Here is a 21,157-nt window from a genome sequence, read left to right on the forward strand (position 1 = left end):
ACTCTACAAAGTTAATAAAATACATACATTATGGATCAGATCAGCAATTCTCAGTAACAGCTAATTAAAACATAACCATGAGATAAAATGTCTCTCCTGTCAGGAGATGGCCAACAGAAAATAAAATTAAAACAACAAACTAAAATTCTAAGTCTGGCGAGGTATAGAAGGATACCAGCTAAATGCATCTCCTTCCGGAAAAGAGGGAGGCTCACCAGCACTTTACTGTGGAGCCTGAGCCCAGGGGAGGGCGGTGAAGTGAGCTCTGTAAGTACACAATTAGCAAAGTGAGTGATGAATAAAGAGACGTGAGCTTTGATGACAGAGATGATACTATTCACTTGTCTTGTAAAGTATGTCTTCACGTTCAGTGATCAATACCTCGGCGTCCTCAGGGACTGAGATTATAGGCAAATGCACAGCCCAGACCCAGACCTCCTCTGTGAGCTCATGACACTGCACTTAGATGTCTCAAGGGCATCTCCAACTCCATCTGCGCAGAGCTGACTTCATGGTGCTCCTCCCATTGCTGTCCTGCCCAGGGCACCTGGTTGGGGGGCAAGGTCTCCCTGCCTCTCCCAGCTCAGGCCCATCACTCACAGATGTGTCTGGACCCCTCCATCAGGGCACAGATTTTCTCAGTCACCAAGACCCACCACCCACACCTGTCCTACCAGGTACTCATTGGCACTCACTCAGCACTGACACTGTGCTGGGGACCACGCTGCACACTGTGCACATGTTATCTCACTGGATCTCCACAGCAGTCCTGGGAAGTGGGTACATCACTGCTTCAATTGATTAGATAAATTGTTTCACTTCCTTGAGTGAGTCATCCAAAGTGACACAGCTACTGAGCCACAAACCTGGGACTGAAAACCACTTGAAAATTGAACACTGCTACACCTCGCAGCCACCCTACGCTGACTCATCACATCACCTTCTGCTGAGCCTTCTGAATGTTTCCAAGCATTCTGCAAGCACAAAAATGATCTACGAGAGCCCCCCACTCCCCTACTTAAAATCTGTCAATGATGGTCCACTGCCCTTAGGAGAAAGCCCCACCGGGCCTGAGCACAGCCCCACGGCCCGGCATCCTCTTTGCCTGAGCAGCGGCGCTGTCTCACCCACCACGCAGCTCTACACGTGCCATATCCGGGACAAGGATGATGACTCTGTACTACCCGGGGCTCGTCTCACTCGAACAATGATCACCCTCTTCAGCGGTCACCCTCTTCAATGCTGACTCTCAGAAAAATGTTTTCTCAGGATGAATCAATATCTTTTTCCTTACAACTTCCAGTCATTGATAATGAACTCCCCCCAAAAGCGAGAAGACCTAATTCTCAGCCTCCTTATCTGTAAAGTGAGAATACAAGGAAATATGTGAGGTTTTAAGAGAAATAATATTCATGTGAGGCTGGGAGACAATTCCCAACATACAGTAAGCACTCAATACGTGCTTACTTAATATTATTAAGAATATTCCAATCCAGCAAGCTTAAATCAATGCTTTATGGCTTTGTCCAACAGACTACAGACAAACTGTTGGATGAAACCCCTTAATCAGATCAGCACAAGGGTCCTGGGAGAGGTAAGCGCTGACTCCAGTTACAGCTGCAGCCAACCAGCACTACGGGGTGGGGGCAGTTTGCTCAAACTCTTACATGTTGTTTGAGCATTTAGTTGTCGTTACTGAATAAAGACAGGTGTTCTTTAGTCAAAGCTCCTGAAACAAATCTTCAAAGATTGATGCAAATTAGGTTTCAAGTACAACACTCTCACTAGAAATTATTTGAAAATGATAGTCCTTGCTCCTCTGCACATCAAAAGGGCATGACCTTAATGTATGTGACTAAATACACCAAAATGTTTGTTTAAGAGAAATTAAGAAGAAACCATCCTGAATAAGCTCTCAGTATCATCTGCACAGTGCCCCACCCAAGGTTCTCATTTGTCACTTCCACATAGGTGTTCAGGTAGCTTAACCTGGGTCTTGGTTTCTTATAACATGGGGGTGGGAAGAGTTGTGGATAGATTTATGTAGCAAATATAAACCTACCATATTTGCTGTATATGAATCCTAGAAATAAACAAATTGATATATAGTCCCACCCTTAAAAAGCTCAGCCTTTCCATTTACAACAGCATTAAAAATAAAATGAGAGATATATTTAACAAAAATTTACAAGATTTTTACATAGAACATTTTGAAGTATCACCAAAAAAAAATGTAAAACATCTACATATATGGAAGACATCCCATGTTCATGGAATGGTAGACAATATTGTTAAACATGTTAAAACTCCCCAAAGTGATCTATAAATTCAATGGAATCCCTATCAAAATTCCAGCTGACTTCTTTGGAAAAATTGAAAAACTGATCCCAGAATTCACATGGAAGTGCAAGGGACTCAGGACAGCCAAAACACTCTTGAAAAAGAAGAGCAAAGTTGGAAGACTCACTTTAAAGGTTACTACAAAACTATAGTACTCAAGTCAGTATGGTACTGGAATAAGTTTGGATACATAAATCTATGAGACAGAATAAAAACTCCAGGGAATAAAACCTTACATTTACAGTCAGTTTTCCACAATGGTGCCAACAACCCTCCATTGAAAGAAAAGTCTATTCAACAAATGGTGCAGGGACACCTGGGTATCTGCAGGCAAAAGAATGAATCTGGAATCTGGACCCCCTATTGCATACAATAAATAAAAATTAATTCAAAATGAATCACAGACAGAAACGTAAGAACTAAACCTATAAACTTTCTAAAAGAAGACATAGTATAAATCTTTGTGGTCCTAGGATAGGCTATGATTTCTTAGGTACAATACCAAGAGCACATGTGATAGAAGAAAAAAAACAGATAAACTGGACTTCATCAAAATTAAAACCTTTTTGTTACAAAGGACATCATCAAGAAAGTGAAATGACAGGGGAAAGGGGTAGCTCAAGCGATAGAGTGTGTGCTTAGCAAAAAAAATAAATAAATGAATAAACCTAATTACCTCTACCATAAAGAAATTGTTTTAATGTTTAAAAAAAGTAAAGTGAAATGACACTCTTCAGAACAGGAGAAAAATTTTGCAAAACATGTATCTAATAACAGACTAGTATCCAGGATATATAACAAATGCTTACAACTGAACAATACAAAGAAAATCGACCCAATTTTTAAATTTGCCAAGGATTTAAATAGATACACAATTGGCCAATAAGCATATGAAAATATGCTCAGCACCACTAGCCAAATCAAAATCAAAATGAGATCTCATCTTACACCCACTAGGATGGTTATAATCAAAACATGGACAATAACAAGTGTCGGTCAGGAGACAGAGGAATGGGAAGCCTCATATGCGGCCAGTGGAAAGGGACAACGGTGCAGCTTCTTTGGAAAAGTCTGGTGTTTCCTCAAAAGGTTAAAATTATCATATGGCTCAGCAATTCCACTCCAACATATAGAGTCATCCATCAGTATCCTCGGGGGGGTTGGTTTCAGGAATCCCCCACCCTGGATACCATAATCCAAGGATGTTCAAGTCCCTTTACAGTCAGCCATCTGTATCCATGAAGTGGAAACTACAGATATGGCAGGCCAACTGTACAGCCAACAGAATGAAAACATTCTCACAAAAACTTGCACATCAATATTCATAGCAGTATCATTCACAGTAGCCAAAAGTTACAAACAATATCCATCCATCAATGAATGGATAAACAAAATTATCAAGAATAGTCCCACACACTTTTGGTCATTTAATCTTTGACAAAGGAGGTGAGAACATACAATGGAGTAAAGACAATCTCTTCAGCAAATGGTGTAGGGAAAACTGGACAGCTGCATGTAAATCAATGAAGTTAGACTACTCACTCACAGCATACACAAAAATAAATTCAAAATGCCTTAAAGATTTAAACATGTAGACAAGACACTATAAACCTCTTAGAAGAAAACAGGCAAAACATCTGACATACATCACAGCACTGTTCTTCTAGAGCAGTCTACCCAAGCAATAGAAATAAAAGCAAAAATATACAAGTGGGATCTAATTAAACTTTCAAACTTTTGCACAGCAAAGGAAACAATAAGCAAAACAAAAAGACAACTTATGGAATGGGAGAAAATATTTGCAATAAATGAGACTGACAAGGGCTTACTTCCCAGAATATATAAACAGCTTTTACACTTAATAAGAAAGAAAAACAAATAATTCAATCCAAAAATGGGCTGAAGACCTAAAAAAAATCTCCAACAAAGACATACAAATAGCCAATAGGCACATGAAAAAATGCTCAGTATCATTATCAGAGAAATGCAAATCAAAACTACAATCAGGCATCACCTCACACCAGTCAGAATAGCCATCATTCAGAAGTTCACAAACAATAAATGCTGGAGAGGATGTAGAGAAAAGGGAACCGTCCTACACTGTGGTGCGAATGCAGTTTGGTGGAGCCATTGTGGAAAACAGTATGAAGATTCCTCAAAAGACAAAAAATTGACTTCCAATATGACCCAGCAATCCCACTCCTGGGCATATATCCAGAAGGAACCCTAATTCAAAAATATACCTGCACCTCAATATTCACAGCATCACTATTTACAATAACTAAGACATGGAAACAACCTAAATGTCCACTGACAGATGACTGGATAAAGAGGTTGTAGTATATTTATACAATAGACTACTACTCAGCCATACAAAATAATAAAATAATGTCATTTGCAGCTACATGAATGGACCTGGAAAATGTCATTCTAAGTGAAGTAAGCCAGAAAGAGAAAGAAAAATATCATATGAGATCGCCCATATGTGGAATCTAAAAAAAGAAGAAAAAAAAGACAAATTTATCCATGGAACAGAAACAGACACAGAGACATAGAAAGCAAACTATGGTTACCAGAGGGGAGAGGGTGTGGGAAGGGATAAATTGGGAGTTCAAGATTTTCTGATACTGACTATGCATAGAATAAAGAGCAAGTTTATACTGTATAGCACAGGGAGATATATTTAATATCTCATAGTAACTTATGTTTAAAAAGAATATTAAAATATATTTTCCTATATAACTGAAGTGTTGTTCTGTACACAAGAAACTGACACATTATAAACTGAATAGACTTCAATGAAAATATTTTTAAATAGACCAAAAGCAAATAAAAAAAGAAAAAGGATATTATCAAGCCAAAAGAATAAAGTACTGATTCAGGCTACAACATGGATGAACCTTGAAACATTATGCTAAAATAAGCTAGACACAAAAGGGCAAATACTGCCCTTTTAGGTGAAGTGTATCTAAGCGTTCACCGCACTACTCCTGTAAACTTTCCAGAGGTTTAAAGTCTATCAAAATAAAAATAAAGTATATTACTCATTAAAATGTGAAGTAAAAGCTGGGCTGGTCTAACAGGATAACTCACAAGCCTAGGAATGTGAAGGAGAGGCTGGGCTGGACTAACAACATAAGCCACAAATCTAAGTATCAGAATACTGATCAGAGTTCTGCTGGACTAACTCATAAATCTAAGTTAATTAGTGTTGGTTTGCTGCCTCCCTGCCTCCACTTTTGTGATAATGATGCTGCTAAAGCTGTTCCATGCCTATTGGCCGAATACCCCAAGCTTGTATTTTACCCTATGAAACCTCACGTGCACGTCTTAGAAGTGCTCAGAGCTTCGGAGCAGAAGCCCCTCTGAGCCCGCCGGTGTAATACATCTGAGTACTCCAATCCTCTGATTGGTGCTTGTTTCTTGGCTGGCCTGTCGCTTCTGTAACAAAAAAAAAACATAAAACAATTCCTCACAGGAGGGCTTTAAGTATTAAATGCAGAAATGCATGTAAAGCTCCTGGAACAACACTTTGCACGTCCACAGACAGTCACTGCTGTCACTGCCACTCAGAGGGTGGTGCCAGCGCTGATGAGAGCTGCCTCCACTCCCTCCCCTACAAACAGAAGTGAGGGCCTGGACTCTGACAGGCAGGGTGACCGTGAACCTGGGTCAGACAGAGCCACGCCCCAGACTCTGCATTACCCAACTTTCTTATACAAACTGCTACATGTAACATAAACATGCTAGAGGGATGTATCTTACAACACAGGGAATACAGCCAATGTTTTACAATAACTATAAATGGAGCATCTATTGTACACCTGAAACATATCATATTGTAAATCAACTATACCTTTATAAAAAATTAAACAATAATTTAAAAATGTTATCAATTATTATTCAATTTGGTTTTTAAGTAACTACTAAACAGCTTAGAATGTATAAAAGCATTTAAGTGTGATAAATTTCTTTATATTGTTACGGAAATGACAGGCCAGTCAAGAAACAAGCACCACTCGAAGGGTTGGAGTACTCAGATGTATTACACCAGCGGGCTCAGAGGGGCTTCTGCTCTGAAGCTCTGAACACCTCCAAGACATTTGCATGAGGTTTTATAGGGTAAAGTACAAGCTTGGGGTATTCTGCCAATATGCATGGAACAGCTTTAGCAGCAATATCATCACAAAAGTGGAAGCGGGGAGGCAGCAAACCAACATTCCAAAGCCAGATATGTATCTTTGAAAACCCAGCTGGTTAGCAAAAAAACATGAACAGCAAACCATCACTAATTAACTTAGATTTACAAGTTAGTCCAGCAGAACTCAGATCAGTATTGCGATACTTAGATTTGTGAGTTATCTTGTTAGCCCAGCCTGGCTTTTCCTTCACAACATATTTATTTACTTTCAGCCTTCTGCTAAATGAGAAATTAAACAATTTTTTAAACACAACTTAACAACCATAACAACAAAAAGACAAAAGTGAGAGTGAAGAGAAAATGGCGATTCAATACTTAAATGAAACAAGGGGGAGGTAAAGTCATAAAAATGCATGCCATGAAGTCAGGGTAAGTGTTAAAGACCGACTAGGAATTCAGCTCTAAGCTTCTTGGCAGCTAAAGCAAAAAGAAAAAGATGACGGGGTGGATAGTAGAGCTCAGTGGTACAGCATTTGCTTAGCATGCACGGGATCCTGGGTTCAAGCCCCAGGGCCTCCACTAACAGATAAATATACCTAATTACCTATCCCCCCCACAAAAGAGCCCCAAAGAAAAGAAAAAGAAAAAAAATTCCTTCTTAAAAAAGGAAACAGAAGTTAAATTTAGATTAAATACTTTTTAAAAAGAAAAAAAAATGAAAAAGAAGTTGAGTGACAGAGGCTATAATGCCTGTGAGATAAATCTGCGGTGGCTGCTGGCAGGTCCCCAGGTCCCACGTGGGAAAATCCAAAGCATCCTTCTCACCACCCAGAGTCATCCTCAGGTCCACCCCACCCTTCCCCCTTTTAAATACAGGAGCACACGCACGGGGCTCAAGCTTCAGCCCGGCCTTTGCTCTCTCTCTGTCATCAGGGTGAGACTGGATGGAATGGGGCAGGGCACAGCCACTCAAGGAATGCCACAGCAATTAACATCAAAATGGTAAAAGTTTCAACCGCCAGTAGGCCTTGAGGCTCAGGACGAAGAGATTTAACTTCTAGCAGATCTTGAGCTTCATTATACACCCATTGTAACATTAACATGGTGAATAACATGCCCACAGGCACCATGGCAGTCCCAAGGCTAGCCACAAAAGGTCAAAGGGTGGGAAATGGCCAACTCCCTGGGAATCCCAGCCCCTTCCCCTTAGTCTGATACTTCTACTTATTAGCATATGAAACCACCAAACTCATAAAACCAGCAACATGGGCCTCGTGGTGCCCCTCTCTATGGAGTGTGTGTCTACTTTTAAACTGAGCACCCAACCCCCACACCTCGTGGCCTTTCTCTTGCCTTTCAATGTATCTCTCTGAATAAATCTACCTTTACTCAACTGTGGCTCGCTCTTGAATTCTTTCCTGTGCGAAGCCAAGGACCCACGCCTGGCGGGGCACATCCAAGGGGCTCAACCGAAGCCTGGGACACAGCTCTACTCATGCCCCACACTTGTTTTGCTGTATCAACAGGACTGGGCTGCGAAGGGAGCTCTGATGCCCCAGCTAAGGTACAGAAGCAGCCCCAGGGCTAGAATTGGCTGGCAGCCCCTCCCCCAGCAGGGGCCCTAGGGTCTGCCCGGTTCTCTGTTGTGCTGACTTCCCACCTAGAAGGTGTTCTCCCTTTGCCTGTCCCCACAAAACCCTTCTCTCCTAAATAAAAGAACATCAGGTCACGGTCCTCTTGTTCAACCAGGAAATGCTCAGCCCCCTCTCTTTTTCCTTCCCCAGTAAGGAATCTGACTTTCCTCCCTTCCCATCCCACCTTCTCTTTCTTTGTGAGAACTCTGCACTCCCCACACACCATCCTGAAAGCAAGTGTCTTGCTGGCTGGGACCAAGCTGTTTCAGTCTCATAGAGCCTGCGTCCTTTCACTTTCCCCTTTCTACCAAAAAAAAGCCTTTCCAGAGTCTCCCACCCCTCTGATTCTGAACTTGACAAAGTAACTGCCAAGGATACAGTTACTATGTGCATACCTCCCAGGTTTTGGCTAGGTTTCCTTCATAAAATCTTCATTAAGGAGCAGCATCAAGAAGTTTAAAGAGGCTATTCTTACATCTGAGTGGAGAAGCCTGCATAAAATTTAAATGGCTTTGAAGAGAGAGTTAACCAGGGACAGAGAGGTCGCAGGTCCTAGTCAACAGTGTCATGAGGCAAAATGTTCTTCAAAGGCTCGGAGTGGCTTCTGAACACTGGGTCGCCAGGGAGGAGGTGCCAGGCAGTGAGTGGGGTGAGTGACACTGGGTACGCTCCCCCAGCTGGGGAAGTATTGGATTTTTTTCTAGTTCTCCAAACAATTTCTTACTACCTTTTTCTCTTATTGTCACATACCATTTCCTACGAATTAAGAAAATCAATGTCAGTCATTTGGACCACTTGGGGGAAGCTACACGATGCCATTCACAGAGCTGAGTCATGAGAGCCACAACAGACTAGGTTTAAAGACCAGTGGGGGTATTTCCAAGGTAATCACGGGCATGCAGCAAACTCCCCAGCTTCAATTACCTCATCTATAAGGTGGGGCCAATAAAACTACCGAGCAAAGTGTGTGATGATTATGGCCGACATCTGTTTACTAGGTAAGAGTGCTCATGACAGCTGCCGCTTAATGGGGAATGAGCATGATCAACAAGGCCCAGTCTACCTGGTAACATGTGCCCTGCCTTCCTGCCTTGGTGCAGGAGCAGAGCTTGTTTAGCTGAGATGAACGCCTCCAGAGCAGCCCCGACAGGAAATATTCCAGCTCTGCACGGCAAAGCATGTTCCTTTCCTTCTCAGAACTGATCATAGTTTGTAGTCATATGTTTTTATGTTTATCCCTTTAGTACCTGCCTCCCCTCCGGAGTTTTTGCTCAAGCAACACAGGGCCAGGTGTGTCTTGCTGCCTGCTGGATATTCTGTGCTGGGAGACAGCCGAACCCATGTCTGGATCTGGTGCTAAAAGGAGAGGGCAGAAAGCCTAGAGGCCAATGCTTTATGGAAGCCCCTGCACCCAAAATTATGGTCTGACTTGGGGCAAATTACACAGTCTTCTATACCCTGAGGTTCCTCATCTGTCCATGAAAATAACTGCCCATGGCACACAGAGTTACAAGGATTAAAGGAAATCACCAAATTCACAACCTAGTCAAGGGGCTACCAGTGTGTCATCAACAGACACATGCTGCCTTTTTGGCTCTGACACACCCCAAGCGGGGCGGACGCACACAGTGACCACTGCTAAGTGCGAAACAATGTGTTAAGTGCTTCATGTGTGTTATAATACTGTTTACAACTTACAACAAGCCCAGGAAGAAGCAAATATTATCATGCCCATTTTACAGATTCACTAACAGGCTAAAGGAGATTACATTCTAGTCCAAGGTCCTATAGTGAGGAAATGGCGATTTAAAACTGAAGCTGGGGTGCCCAGGCCTGTGCTTCTTCTCTCTCCCATCCAAGTGTCCAATACACAAGTTTACATCGGCCAGCTCTTAAATGCAATGTGTGCCACCGTTTGTCAATGTTGGTTAATTACCATAAACTGCTCTCAGAAACCGCTACAGAAAAGACAGGTGGACCCATACCCCTGCCCACAAAGAAGAGGAATTCTGCCTTGCCTTCTCCTTTAAGGTGCAGAATCTCTTCCCTACACCACTAAATTCAAATGTATGCTTCATCTGTGTTTATGTTTACACAGGGCTTATTAAAGCACAAGTTACCTGCAATATTTCCATCTCAGTTTCTTTCCAAGTTTCCAGATTAGCCCAAATCAGATCCAGAACAGACAGAAATCATCAATTCCACAATGGAACACACTGGATCAAGAACCAAAATTGTGTTCTAGTCTAGAAAAACTACGGGTCCCTCTTTGTTCCTGTCATTATAAAATCCCACCAGAACTAATTACTTTGCTGTCTGCTCATCTGGCAACCGACCTTGGAGAAGAGTTAACTCAGCAGAGTGCCGTGCTGGGGAGAATACACCCGTAGCAGCATGGTGGACTGCCTACCCTCCTGCATGCTCTGAGGACCCCAAGTGTCCTCTCTGGAGACCAGGCCAACAGAGCTGTTCCTAACAGCTGCAAAGTCCTACACATTAAATAAAAGCATTTTATTTTATATGATATGTTACGTATATACCCACCTCTGAAAAAAGCTCTACCAGGAGCCCAGATCTTTTACATTAATCTGCAAAGACAATTCTGGTCCCCAAGGGAAAGCAAGTCTTAAGACGATGCTAAGTCCTCCAAAGTCCTCTCCACGACCATCAGTCAAACTGCCTGCAGGCGGCTATATGTCTGTTTTTAAAGAACCCCCCACCTGCCCTCGGGTGCTACAATGTCCCTCTATGCCCTCCCATCTCAGTGTAAGAGAAGCCATTGTAGAACCTTACAAGACAGCACTAACAGGACTGGACACAGAGGATCGGAGCTAAACTAAGCCTTCTGATGACATGAGCTTATCATTCTGTCACTTTACAGATGAAGATATATATAGACAGAGGTGTGGTGATCTTGCTCAAAGTCACACAGCTAATAAGTGGCAAAGTCCAGAACTCTACTCTTCCCCTCCAGCGTGATGTCCCAGCTGGGACTCCCATAGGATTCTCTTCTGCCTGCCTGACCAGTCCTTTCCTGTCACTCATGACCCACCACAGGGTCTGTCCCCGGCCTTCCTTTTCAGCTTCTTTTCTCCCCAGTTTCTCAGGAACAAGGCTGCTCGGGCCACTACATGACTTCCGGCTACCCGAACCCTCCATGCTCAGGCTGCTTATGCCTGTGCATCCAGCACCCTGCTCAGAAGCTCTTCCTCCCCTGCAGGTGGATGTTTCCAGTCTCTACAGGGACACCCCCCTCTTGGGAGCCTTCCTCTTGCCCTCAGCATTGTAGGTGTCCCAGGCCACATCCCAAGCTGCCCCATTAGGACTGCATGTGCCCAGGTCTGCTAGTCGGACCAGCAGCCTCAAAGCCAGGGATTATGCCTGGGTCACCCTGCAAACTTACTGCCCGCCTCACAGCCCCCACCCAGCAGGTCACTCAGAAGTCACAGTAAGTGACCCACCCAATCCAGAAGGCTGTTCACTTGCCAGCACCGCTGATGACTGGTTTCCAACTTTTGGTCAGTTTCGCACAAAACAGCAGCTTCCACTGTGAAGTGAGGGGTTTTTACTTCTGCTCCCCATCCTTACCAGAAACGTCAAGGGAAACCAAAAGGCCTTTTCTCAACCCTTTTCTGATGACACCTTCCCACCCACAATACTCACATGCTCAAGAGCTTTGGGTCTACGTGGTTTTGTTTCCCTTACGCTAAGGGGCTCAAAACACCTTGGGATTCTTTCTCTTTTGAGGGTATTTGTACTCAGTTTACCAGCTTTACTCTGGTTTTGTCTCTCTTCATTTTCCCTGGCAGTTGCCACTTCTCACTCCCTTCAGCAGCTCCCCTCCCAACATCTAGTCTAGGAAATAAGCTGTGATTAGGGACCTGGGGGAAGTCACAGAAGATGGAACTAAGACACAGATAGGCTATATAATTTGCCCAAGGAGATCAGCTTCAAGCCCCAAAAGTGTGTAGCAAGTCCCTCTGCTTAACACTTATACTAAACTAATTAACTTTTTATTGATTACGGTTATAAACAGATGGGGTATCAAAATACATACAAGGACACACATCAAGTCTAAGATGTTCATTAACTCCACTATTTTGTTTCTATTTATTTTATTTCTATTTAAAAATTTAAGAAACTCTGCAGTCAATATAGCAAAATGTTAATGAGTTTTAAATCCAGAAGATAGAGGTGTGAGTGTCTCATTACTCATACTTTTTTGTATGTTCACAAGACAAAATGGTTTGAAAGTATCTCTTCCCTCCCCCTACTCACCACCGGCTCTCACCTGAGCTCCTAGACCACACATCTAACAGTCTTTCATTTTACCCACAGCTGAACCCATCACTTTTCCCCCAGAACTCCCTCTGCAGCTTTCCCTCCTAAGAGCACAGCATTTACCTCATTAATCCACCCAGAAACCTGGGCCTTACTTCATCCTACTCTCACAGACATCTTTCATCCTTTCATTTTTACTATCTAAACATGCCTTCAATCTGTTCGCTTTTACCCACTGACCATCTCACCGCTCAGGTGGAAGCCACCAACACTGCCCACCTGGACTCATGAGTCTCCCAAGTGGCCCCTCAGCCGCTCTTCCCTACTTGAGACAAATGGGATTGTGTCACTTCCGTGTTTTTAAGACTCTTATCAAACCCACTTTTCTTAGAAGAAACTTCAAGTTCTTCACCTGGTGAAGGTCTTTGTCATGAAACTATGAGCTCAGGGAGGGCAGGACCCGCCCTCTCCCCTCGGCCCCGCCCTCTCCCCTCAGCCCCACCCTCGGGCACAGTGCCAGCTCGGGAGGACCTGCTGAGCTACACCAGCCTGTATTCTAACCCTGCTCTTGAGTTCTTAGCAAACTGCTTCACTTATCCATACAAATCCAAGGTAGATTAGAACGATTTTAGATGTTTAGCCACACTATTGATTTGGGGATTTTGCACTAGCAACCTGCAAGTAAATGTTCTAATGATTCTTTCTTCTTAAAACCACACCCAGATTTAAGTAGAATTTGTGGAATGCCTTCATATTAAAAGGACTTTATTTTCACAGACTTCATGTTTTATAACATGAACAACCCGGACAGGGTCACAAATAGAACCGTTTCACAAGTGACAGAAGACAGGTGAGAGGCATAAAGCAACAGGTCGCAAAGATGGTAAGAGCAAAGTTGTTTCTCCAATCCCCCAAAAATTCCTGAAAGAACCGAAAATTCTGAATTTTGAATGTAAAAGACTATCATATAAAGAAATAAAATAAATAACCCTCTTCATCAGGGTTTCTTGATCTGACTCCAGAGTTCTTAGCAGGCCATAATGAATCTTAGCTAGCACAGAAAAATCAGATGGACTAGTGGTGAGTAAGTTCCAGGAAAACTGCAGCAATTCCTCCACTTGGAAGAGGACACACACTCACCTGTCAAAGGTGAATGTAAACCAAATTCTGGAGAAATTCAGAAGATTCCAGGCTTCACTTCTGGATGGCAAGGACACGGACAGCTTGGATGCACGCTTCTAACTCAGTCACTGGCATTCCTACACTGCAGGGGAAAAAGGAGGCCCTCAGTCAAGAGTAGAGATATTCCTGTCATGTCCCGCAGGCAGCGCCTCGGGGACTCAGTGCCCTGTAGCAGCCCGGCCCCAGGCGAGGACCCACAGCATGGCCCACCCAAGCAGGAGGGGCACTGTGCTTGAGAAAGCCCATCCCCAATGGGGGCAAGAGGGGCTGGTGGGGTTGAGTGAACCTATAAATGCTTACAGAAATTCATTGCTCACCTGCATTCATTCAAGTGATACAACCAACAGTAGCAGGCTACTTTACAAAATTTCAATTGTCAATGGAAACTTTACCATTCCTTTCCACTTGTCCCCTGCACTCTGAGACAAGCTTAGGCTCTCTCACACCTGCAGCTCTGATGTAATAGTTGTGAATTCATTTTACTTTGCTGTGAAATTCCTTGCTCTCCATGTCACTGTGTCTGTCCTCTCTTAACACAGTTGGAAGTCTTCCTGGATTTCTCCCTGACTTCCTTGCTCATGCTCCTCAGATCCTAAGATAAAGGACAAGTGAAGACACATGACCAGAAAAGGCACTGTGGACATGACCAAAGTCCTCAGTGGCTCCCTGGGTGAGTGCTGCCCACCCCTCACCTTCAGTTCTCAAGATTGTGCCCAAGGTGACATCCAGCCAAGAGAGTGGCCTGGGCCACTTAAAAGCTGTGTGGCTGGGGCTTGGGGACAGGTGCAGGAGCTAGTTCCAGATCCGGGCCCCTCCCCACCTCTGATCTCCTCTCTCCCAAGGCTCCGCTGCCAAGCCCTCAGGCTCCCCTTTCTTCTACCCTTCTCTGATATTCCTAACCCTTTTCCTTTTCCTTTTTTCCCTAATTATCCCCAGCTTGAGTGATTTTTCAATCACAGTATCTGAAAAAATTTCCTACAGCTGAAAAAGAGGTCTCCAGAGGTTAATGCCCATATGCTGATGCCTGAAGAGAGCCCCAGGCTGGGGGAACCCTCACCAACACTCACAGGGCATCAGGCATGCTGCGGGGTTGACCACCCCCAACAAGAGTTTGCTGAGACTCCAAGGCCTGAACAGCACCCCTGCTCACAAAAATGCATTTGGCCAACTTATTGGTTATTAAGAAGCAAAAATACATAATTGTCCATGTTTCTTACTGAAATTATTTATGAGATGCAAAAAGAAATTGTAATAGAAAAGAAAAAATTTGACTCCATGTTAGAAGTGTTCCTTGGGCTTTAACCCTGTGCCCTGTTTTCTAGGCTCAGACTTGCTAGCTCTGCACCTTTTGTAAAAGAAAGTTGCCTTTAGCCTGAAATATCCAGGAGAGCCTCTTCTCCAGGCTCTGACCTTTAAGGATATTAACACATTTGCACTTATATCAATGTAACAAGTTGCAGAATAGAAAATAACATTTGTTTTGTTGGAGGTTTTACAGGGGCACCATGATTTGACCCACATAGATAGCTGCAAGGAAAAGGATTCCAAGAACAAATAATTCCTACAGCAAGAAGTTTGTAATAACCAACCACAGCCCCTCCCCTTTTTAGTATAAAAGGAGCCTGAATTCTGACTTGGGGAAGATGGTTCTCCAGGACATCAGTCTGCCATCTTATGGGTCTGCCAGCTTTTCATATAAAGTCACTATTATTGGCTCCAACACCTCATCTCCCAATTTATTGGCCTGTCATGCAGCGAGCCAAACGTGTTTGGACTCAGTAACAAAATGACTGCATTGGAGGTAGTATGTCTCCACCGTTTCCTCGTTTCCAATATGTAGCATGCACATCATTTATGATCTAGTGCAAATAACTCATCAAAGGCAACCACATAAAGAAACTATACTTACCTATCAACACTGAAGTCACAATCTATCAATTTTATATGCCGTTTAACAACACAGCCAAAAAAACCTACCACAGGGACTTGATTCCATGGAAATAAAATTATTTCTACTCCTTCAAAACTTTTTTTTATATTTTATTTTGTTTTGCTTATTGAAAGGAAAATAAAAGTCAAATCATTTTATTTCACATATTTTGGTTTTAGATACATATTTTAAATAGTACAAAGACATTTAAATTGCAATAAAAATTGTTCATGCATAAAGTTATATACACAATAAATGGGGATTAGGAAAGGAATGGACATTTACTAAAAATCCACTACACATCCAGTCTTTTACAAGCATATCCTGGAATATAAGCTCTATGATCCAGGGGTCCCCCACCCCCATTCTCACTGCCAACTCACTTAGTAATCAACTACCAAGGCACCATCATAGAACCATGCAATCAGCATTTTAGGAATAAATGAGGGAATTAGCTCATTCAATTCTAAAACAAAAACCTTAAAATAAATACTGAACTTATTTACAGATAAAAAAAATTTGACCCAAAAAAGTAAAGTTTCTTCCCCAAAGTCACAAAGCTACCAACTGATAAAGGCAGGGTTTGAACTCAGGTCTGCCTGATTCTAAACACTTAGGTGGAAATCCCATTCCACTTGGGAGTGTCCAGCAGCACAGCCTATCACCCTATCTTTGTTCAGATCTAGCCTTAGACAGCCTGAGACCATACTCCATTCCTATGGAACTCAAGGGCAAATGATAACAATAAGGATTTTATATCCAGTAGTTTTCTTTGGTCTCATTTATAATCACCAGGTCAGCAGAAAAACTCTTGGAAATATGAGTGGGTCCAGAGCTTTTTGCTGATAAGAAACTCAATCTATCAGGACAGACTGACCTTCCCATGAGACGCCACATGCACATAAACTAAAGGCAGGTGAGCAGTGAAAACCAGCAAGACCCTGGAACTCAAGTAAGAAGGATCCCTGCCATCCCCCACCCTGCTGCATCTTCATCCACGTGGACACGAAGATAGAAGACCCAGATTCTTGTCCAAGTTACACTATCATGGATTCTCACCCATAAAAATTTATGACCCTATGCTGTCTTAAGTTCTTTCCAACTCAAATATGATGACATGAATATCTCAGGAGAATGTCTATGTCTCCACTTACTCTTTTCTAATAGGAGAATATTCCTATGTCCACAAAGCAGAAATCCAATTAAAAAAAACCATGCATGGAGCCAGGCGAAATTCTGCTTAAGAGACTTTGCTCTCACGTGCAGTGAATGAAAACTCAGAAAAGGTGGTCCTTCTCCCTAAGCAAGTGAGAGGTAGCCTGGTTGTGTGTGTGTGTGTGTGTGTGTGTGTGTGTGTGTGTGTGTAAATCAAATACAATCAAGTCTGTGATGTGTACAGATTTTTTTATGTCACTGTCATTTCATGCAGATGAGTCAACCTTTAAAGTAATTTGAATCTAGTGTTCTGAGAAAGTCTCAGGCTCTTTTGGTGGAGGAGGGGAAAGGAAAGGAGGAAAGAAGTAAATGAAGCAAAGAAGTAAGAATACTGCTAGAGAAAGGCAAGACATTAATTTTGTTCCATCTTGCATCACATACAAATTAGGAACTGGCTTTCCCCTGATGTCTTGTGAATTGCAGAATAAAAGACGATAGCCCATTTCTCATTGAGCTTGTCACTGTACATGGCATTTTATAGACACAAATCATTTACTCTCATTAAACACTCTAGCAGCAGGCCATAATTCTCCTATTTTGAGAGGCAAGAGAACAGGAGTTCAAAGAGGGTATATAACTTGACAAAAGTCAGAGGATCAGTAAACAGGAGAGGATGGATTCAAACTCATCTCTGACTGCAGAGTCCGATCTTCCCACTCCCAGGACTGAAAAACACTTAACACACAGTCTCCCTGCTCCCCTGCTGTATTCCTGTTACCAAGCATTTCCCATGGCAATGGTTTACAGCTTTCAATGACACAGCACTCTGTGCAGCCAATGACTTTGATTGGATATTATCTACGTGCCACGCTCACCAGGCTTCACCATACAGGCAGGAAAGCTGGCTTTCAAGTGCATTCAAAGCCACCCCTGGTCTAAATTGGTCTCTTCTGGGGCTTCTCCACTCCAAAGGCAGCCATGAAACTGCTCACAGTTTCTACATGAGCCACACTACCTCTCTCCATCTGTCTCCCCACCTATACTACTTAGCTAGGACCATTTTGATAAACTTGGAAACAAATTTTTAAAAACGAAAAGAAAGGGCTCTGGAACAAGTACTTAATAATTTCAATTTTAAATGACCAGTTACAAAGTGAGTATTTACAAAATGAATCTGCTTTTCTAGGTGTCAGGTTTAAGCAGTTAAAAAATATAATAGCAAAAAAAATCTCACTTACACAATTAACAAAAACATAAACAATAATCTGGAATAAACTCGAAAGTAATGCCCATGTTCTAAATGGAGAAAACTACAGGGCTGTAATGAAGGGTAAAGTAAGAGGTGTAAATGTAGAGACATCAACATATTGCATGGAGGAAAGCAGTCTTGTAATGATATAAGTTCTCCTAAAAATAATTCAAAACTTACTAAAACAATCCCATGAAAACTCCAATCTGATTTTTTTTTAAACTTGAACAAAATATTTTAGAATTCTTATGGAATAATAAAGTCATAATACTAGCCAAGAAAATTTGGGATAGAAGAATATAATCCAACTGAAAAAAAATCACAATCTTAGATATTAAATAAATTTTTAAAATATGTAAGATATGGTGCTCGAGTAAGAAAGGAAGATTGACAGAAAGGAAATATGAGCTCAAAAAGAGACTAGTGTACATTAAGTATTTTGTACAGGTGGGATTTCAAATCAAAGAGAAAAGTATGAATTCAATAATTGTCCTAGGACAATCAGAGAATCACCTGGAGAAAAAAATTCTATTCCTGTCATAGTGACCACAAGATAAATTACAGATAGTGATGTAAATATTAAAAAATACTAATAACAGCCAATACATCTCTTTGCTTATATTAACTCAACTTAACCTCGCTATAAGAAGTACTATTATCATCTCCATCTTAGAGGTTAAAAAACCTATAGAAGAGATTTATTCATTATAAGAAAGTATTTCTAAGAATAATACCAAAGATAAAACCCATAAGGAAGAGATTTACTATCTTAAGAATATTTTGGGCCAGAACCAAAATAAAAAACCTCCTGAACAAAATGAAAGACAATCAATGTCAAGAAAAAGATTTGTGATACATGTTGATGAAGACAAGAAGTTAATGTTCATAACATACAAAGAGCTTTCACAAAGCAACAAGATGCTTCCTCACTTAAATGCGTGCAAAGGACAAAAGGGATCATTCATTTTAAAAAAGTCAAATGGTTAATGAATGAAAAATGCTCAATACCTCACTGGTCATCAAATGTAAACTAAAACAATGAAAAAGAACTTTTGCTCATCACATTAGCAAATATTTTGAAAGATATACTACCTAGTGTCACAGAACAAACTGTGAGCGACTTTTTGGAGGATGAAATGTCAATGGATATGTAAACTCTGAAAAACGTACGTACACACTGACTCAACTTCACTTCTAGAAATTGTTTCTTTTGAAAAAAATCAATCCAAAAAGATGTACCTATCAGGGCATTTACACATCACTGTTTAAAATGGCGGGAAGAAAAGCTGAAGTGAAATATCCAGTGATAGAGAATTGGTTACATAAATAATTCTACATCTTTTCATTCCCCACTGGAGAAGGAATTTCTAGAGTCACTTGAAAGGAACCTGTGATGAGTGTAAATGTCACACCCATGGACTAAATTTCCAGAAGCCTTAACTAAAGGAATACTCATACAAGATCACAGGAATGTCTGTACAGAAGGATGTCAGTCAAACATCCTTTCTGACAGTGGAAAATGGAGAAAACCTAAGTGTCCACCAAGACAATGATGCAGTAAATCACAGTGCGCTGTGGGCTCTGAGGGAGCCAGTGTTTCAGCGTGGTCCAGTACCTTGTCCACAGAACCCTCCCACCAAAGTTGTTCATGAACAAGAGACCACACCCACACATCAGGAGACCCCTCCACTCTATCTGAAAGGATTGGGCAGGTCTGTAGTGGGAAGACATCTATGATATACCACTGAGTGAATAAAGCGAGCTGCAGAAAAACATATAGTACGGTCTCATTTTTCAATAAAGCATATATACACAGACGTATACATAGATTTCTCATATATGTGTATATATATATATGTATGTCATAGGCATAAAGGTCATGAAATACATACACCAAATTTTCAACAAATTTTACTCCCAGGAAATAAGGGGAGGGGTGGTAGGTGCCTTTCATTTTTCACTTGATACCACTCTTCTCTACCACCACAGTTCTCTTTTCAATATTTCAGTTAAGTATACTTGGAATTTAGAAGTTTATTTAAGTCCAAAGTAAAATGGATGATGCCTCCACAAGAAAGAATGCTATACTCGTCATTAAATTCATGCCAGGGAAGATTGAATATTGTAGAAAAACATGTAATAAGCCAAATGGAAAATGGAGGTCTCCACATAGTAAACAGACACAGGCTGCTTGCTGGTTTTTATGACAGAGGTGATACACACTGACAAAAAGAACAGAAAATAGATGTTAAAGTGTTAATTATTATCTCTGAGTAGAGGGACCAGGATAGCCTCTTTTGCCCCTTTTTTGAAACTTACTATATTAAATACACATTATTTTTAATCTGAAAGAAGAAAGCATTTTTAGGTGTATAGAATCACACATTGGAGAATAATACATGAATACTTACAGAAATAAATAACTAGGAGAAACTGCAGCACCGTTACACAATGTAAAATGGGCAATCCTGATTAACACAGCGCAATCCCATAAGGACCCGCATAAGGCAGTGGCCCTCTTCTGTTTGTCAGATGTGTCTTCAGGGCTGAGGCAGTTCTGAGCATGGCCAGTGTCAGTGCTGGTGTCTGAAATGATGCCACTGGAGGTGAGGGCACCTGCAAGCCGAGAGGAAGAACAGAAAACATCTTCTGCCTTTTCTCTCTTGTTTCTTTATTACTTTAAAAGAGAGGCACAAATAAGATAAACCGTGAATCTTCCCTACTGAAATTTCGGTAATGAAACCATTTTTAAAGTCTTCACAGCTTATATTCTGCCTATAACTGTCTTTTCAAAAAGCATCATATTTATTAAATTAATCAATTAATTAACTCCCTGTTGAAACTTTCTATTAAAGAATATGTAATGCACTATGTGAAAGCACCACACCTGCAGTGACTAGCTCAGCTGTCTTGACGGCAGTGCAGTCAGCCCCCACCATCCCATGGCCCTGAGCTCCTGATGCAGGTAAGAGAGCACGCTGCCACCTCAGATGGAGTGAAAATATGTGAAAGCATTTTTTGAACTCTGCAGTACTGACAAAACATAACTGACAAATCCCAGTCTCCTTTGAGGCTGTCATTTTCTGTTTCTGGGCAACCCCCGTCAATGAGCAGAACCACCCCATTCCCTAGCCATGGGACTCACGTGGGAAGGAATTTGGGAGAAATTTCTAGGTATAGAATGTAACCAACTATACATAGAACTCTGAAAAAAGAAAAGATGAAATACTCTGATTTTGGAAGAC

General features: G+C 41.7%; 1 pseudogene; it reads right to left on the bottom strand.

Moving 5' to 3' along the window:
* The window catches only part of LOC102525361 (trafficking protein particle complex subunit 9-like), a 73,425-nt pseudogene that overhangs the window by 8,187 nt on the left and 44,081 nt on the right, over nucleotides 1-21,157 (bottom strand).

The sequence above is a fragment of the Vicugna pacos genome, chromosome X (assembly GCF_048564905.1).
Source record: "Vicugna pacos chromosome X, VicPac4, whole genome shotgun sequence".
Taxonomy (NCBI): Eukaryota; Metazoa; Chordata; class Mammalia; order Artiodactyla; family Camelidae; genus Vicugna; species Vicugna pacos.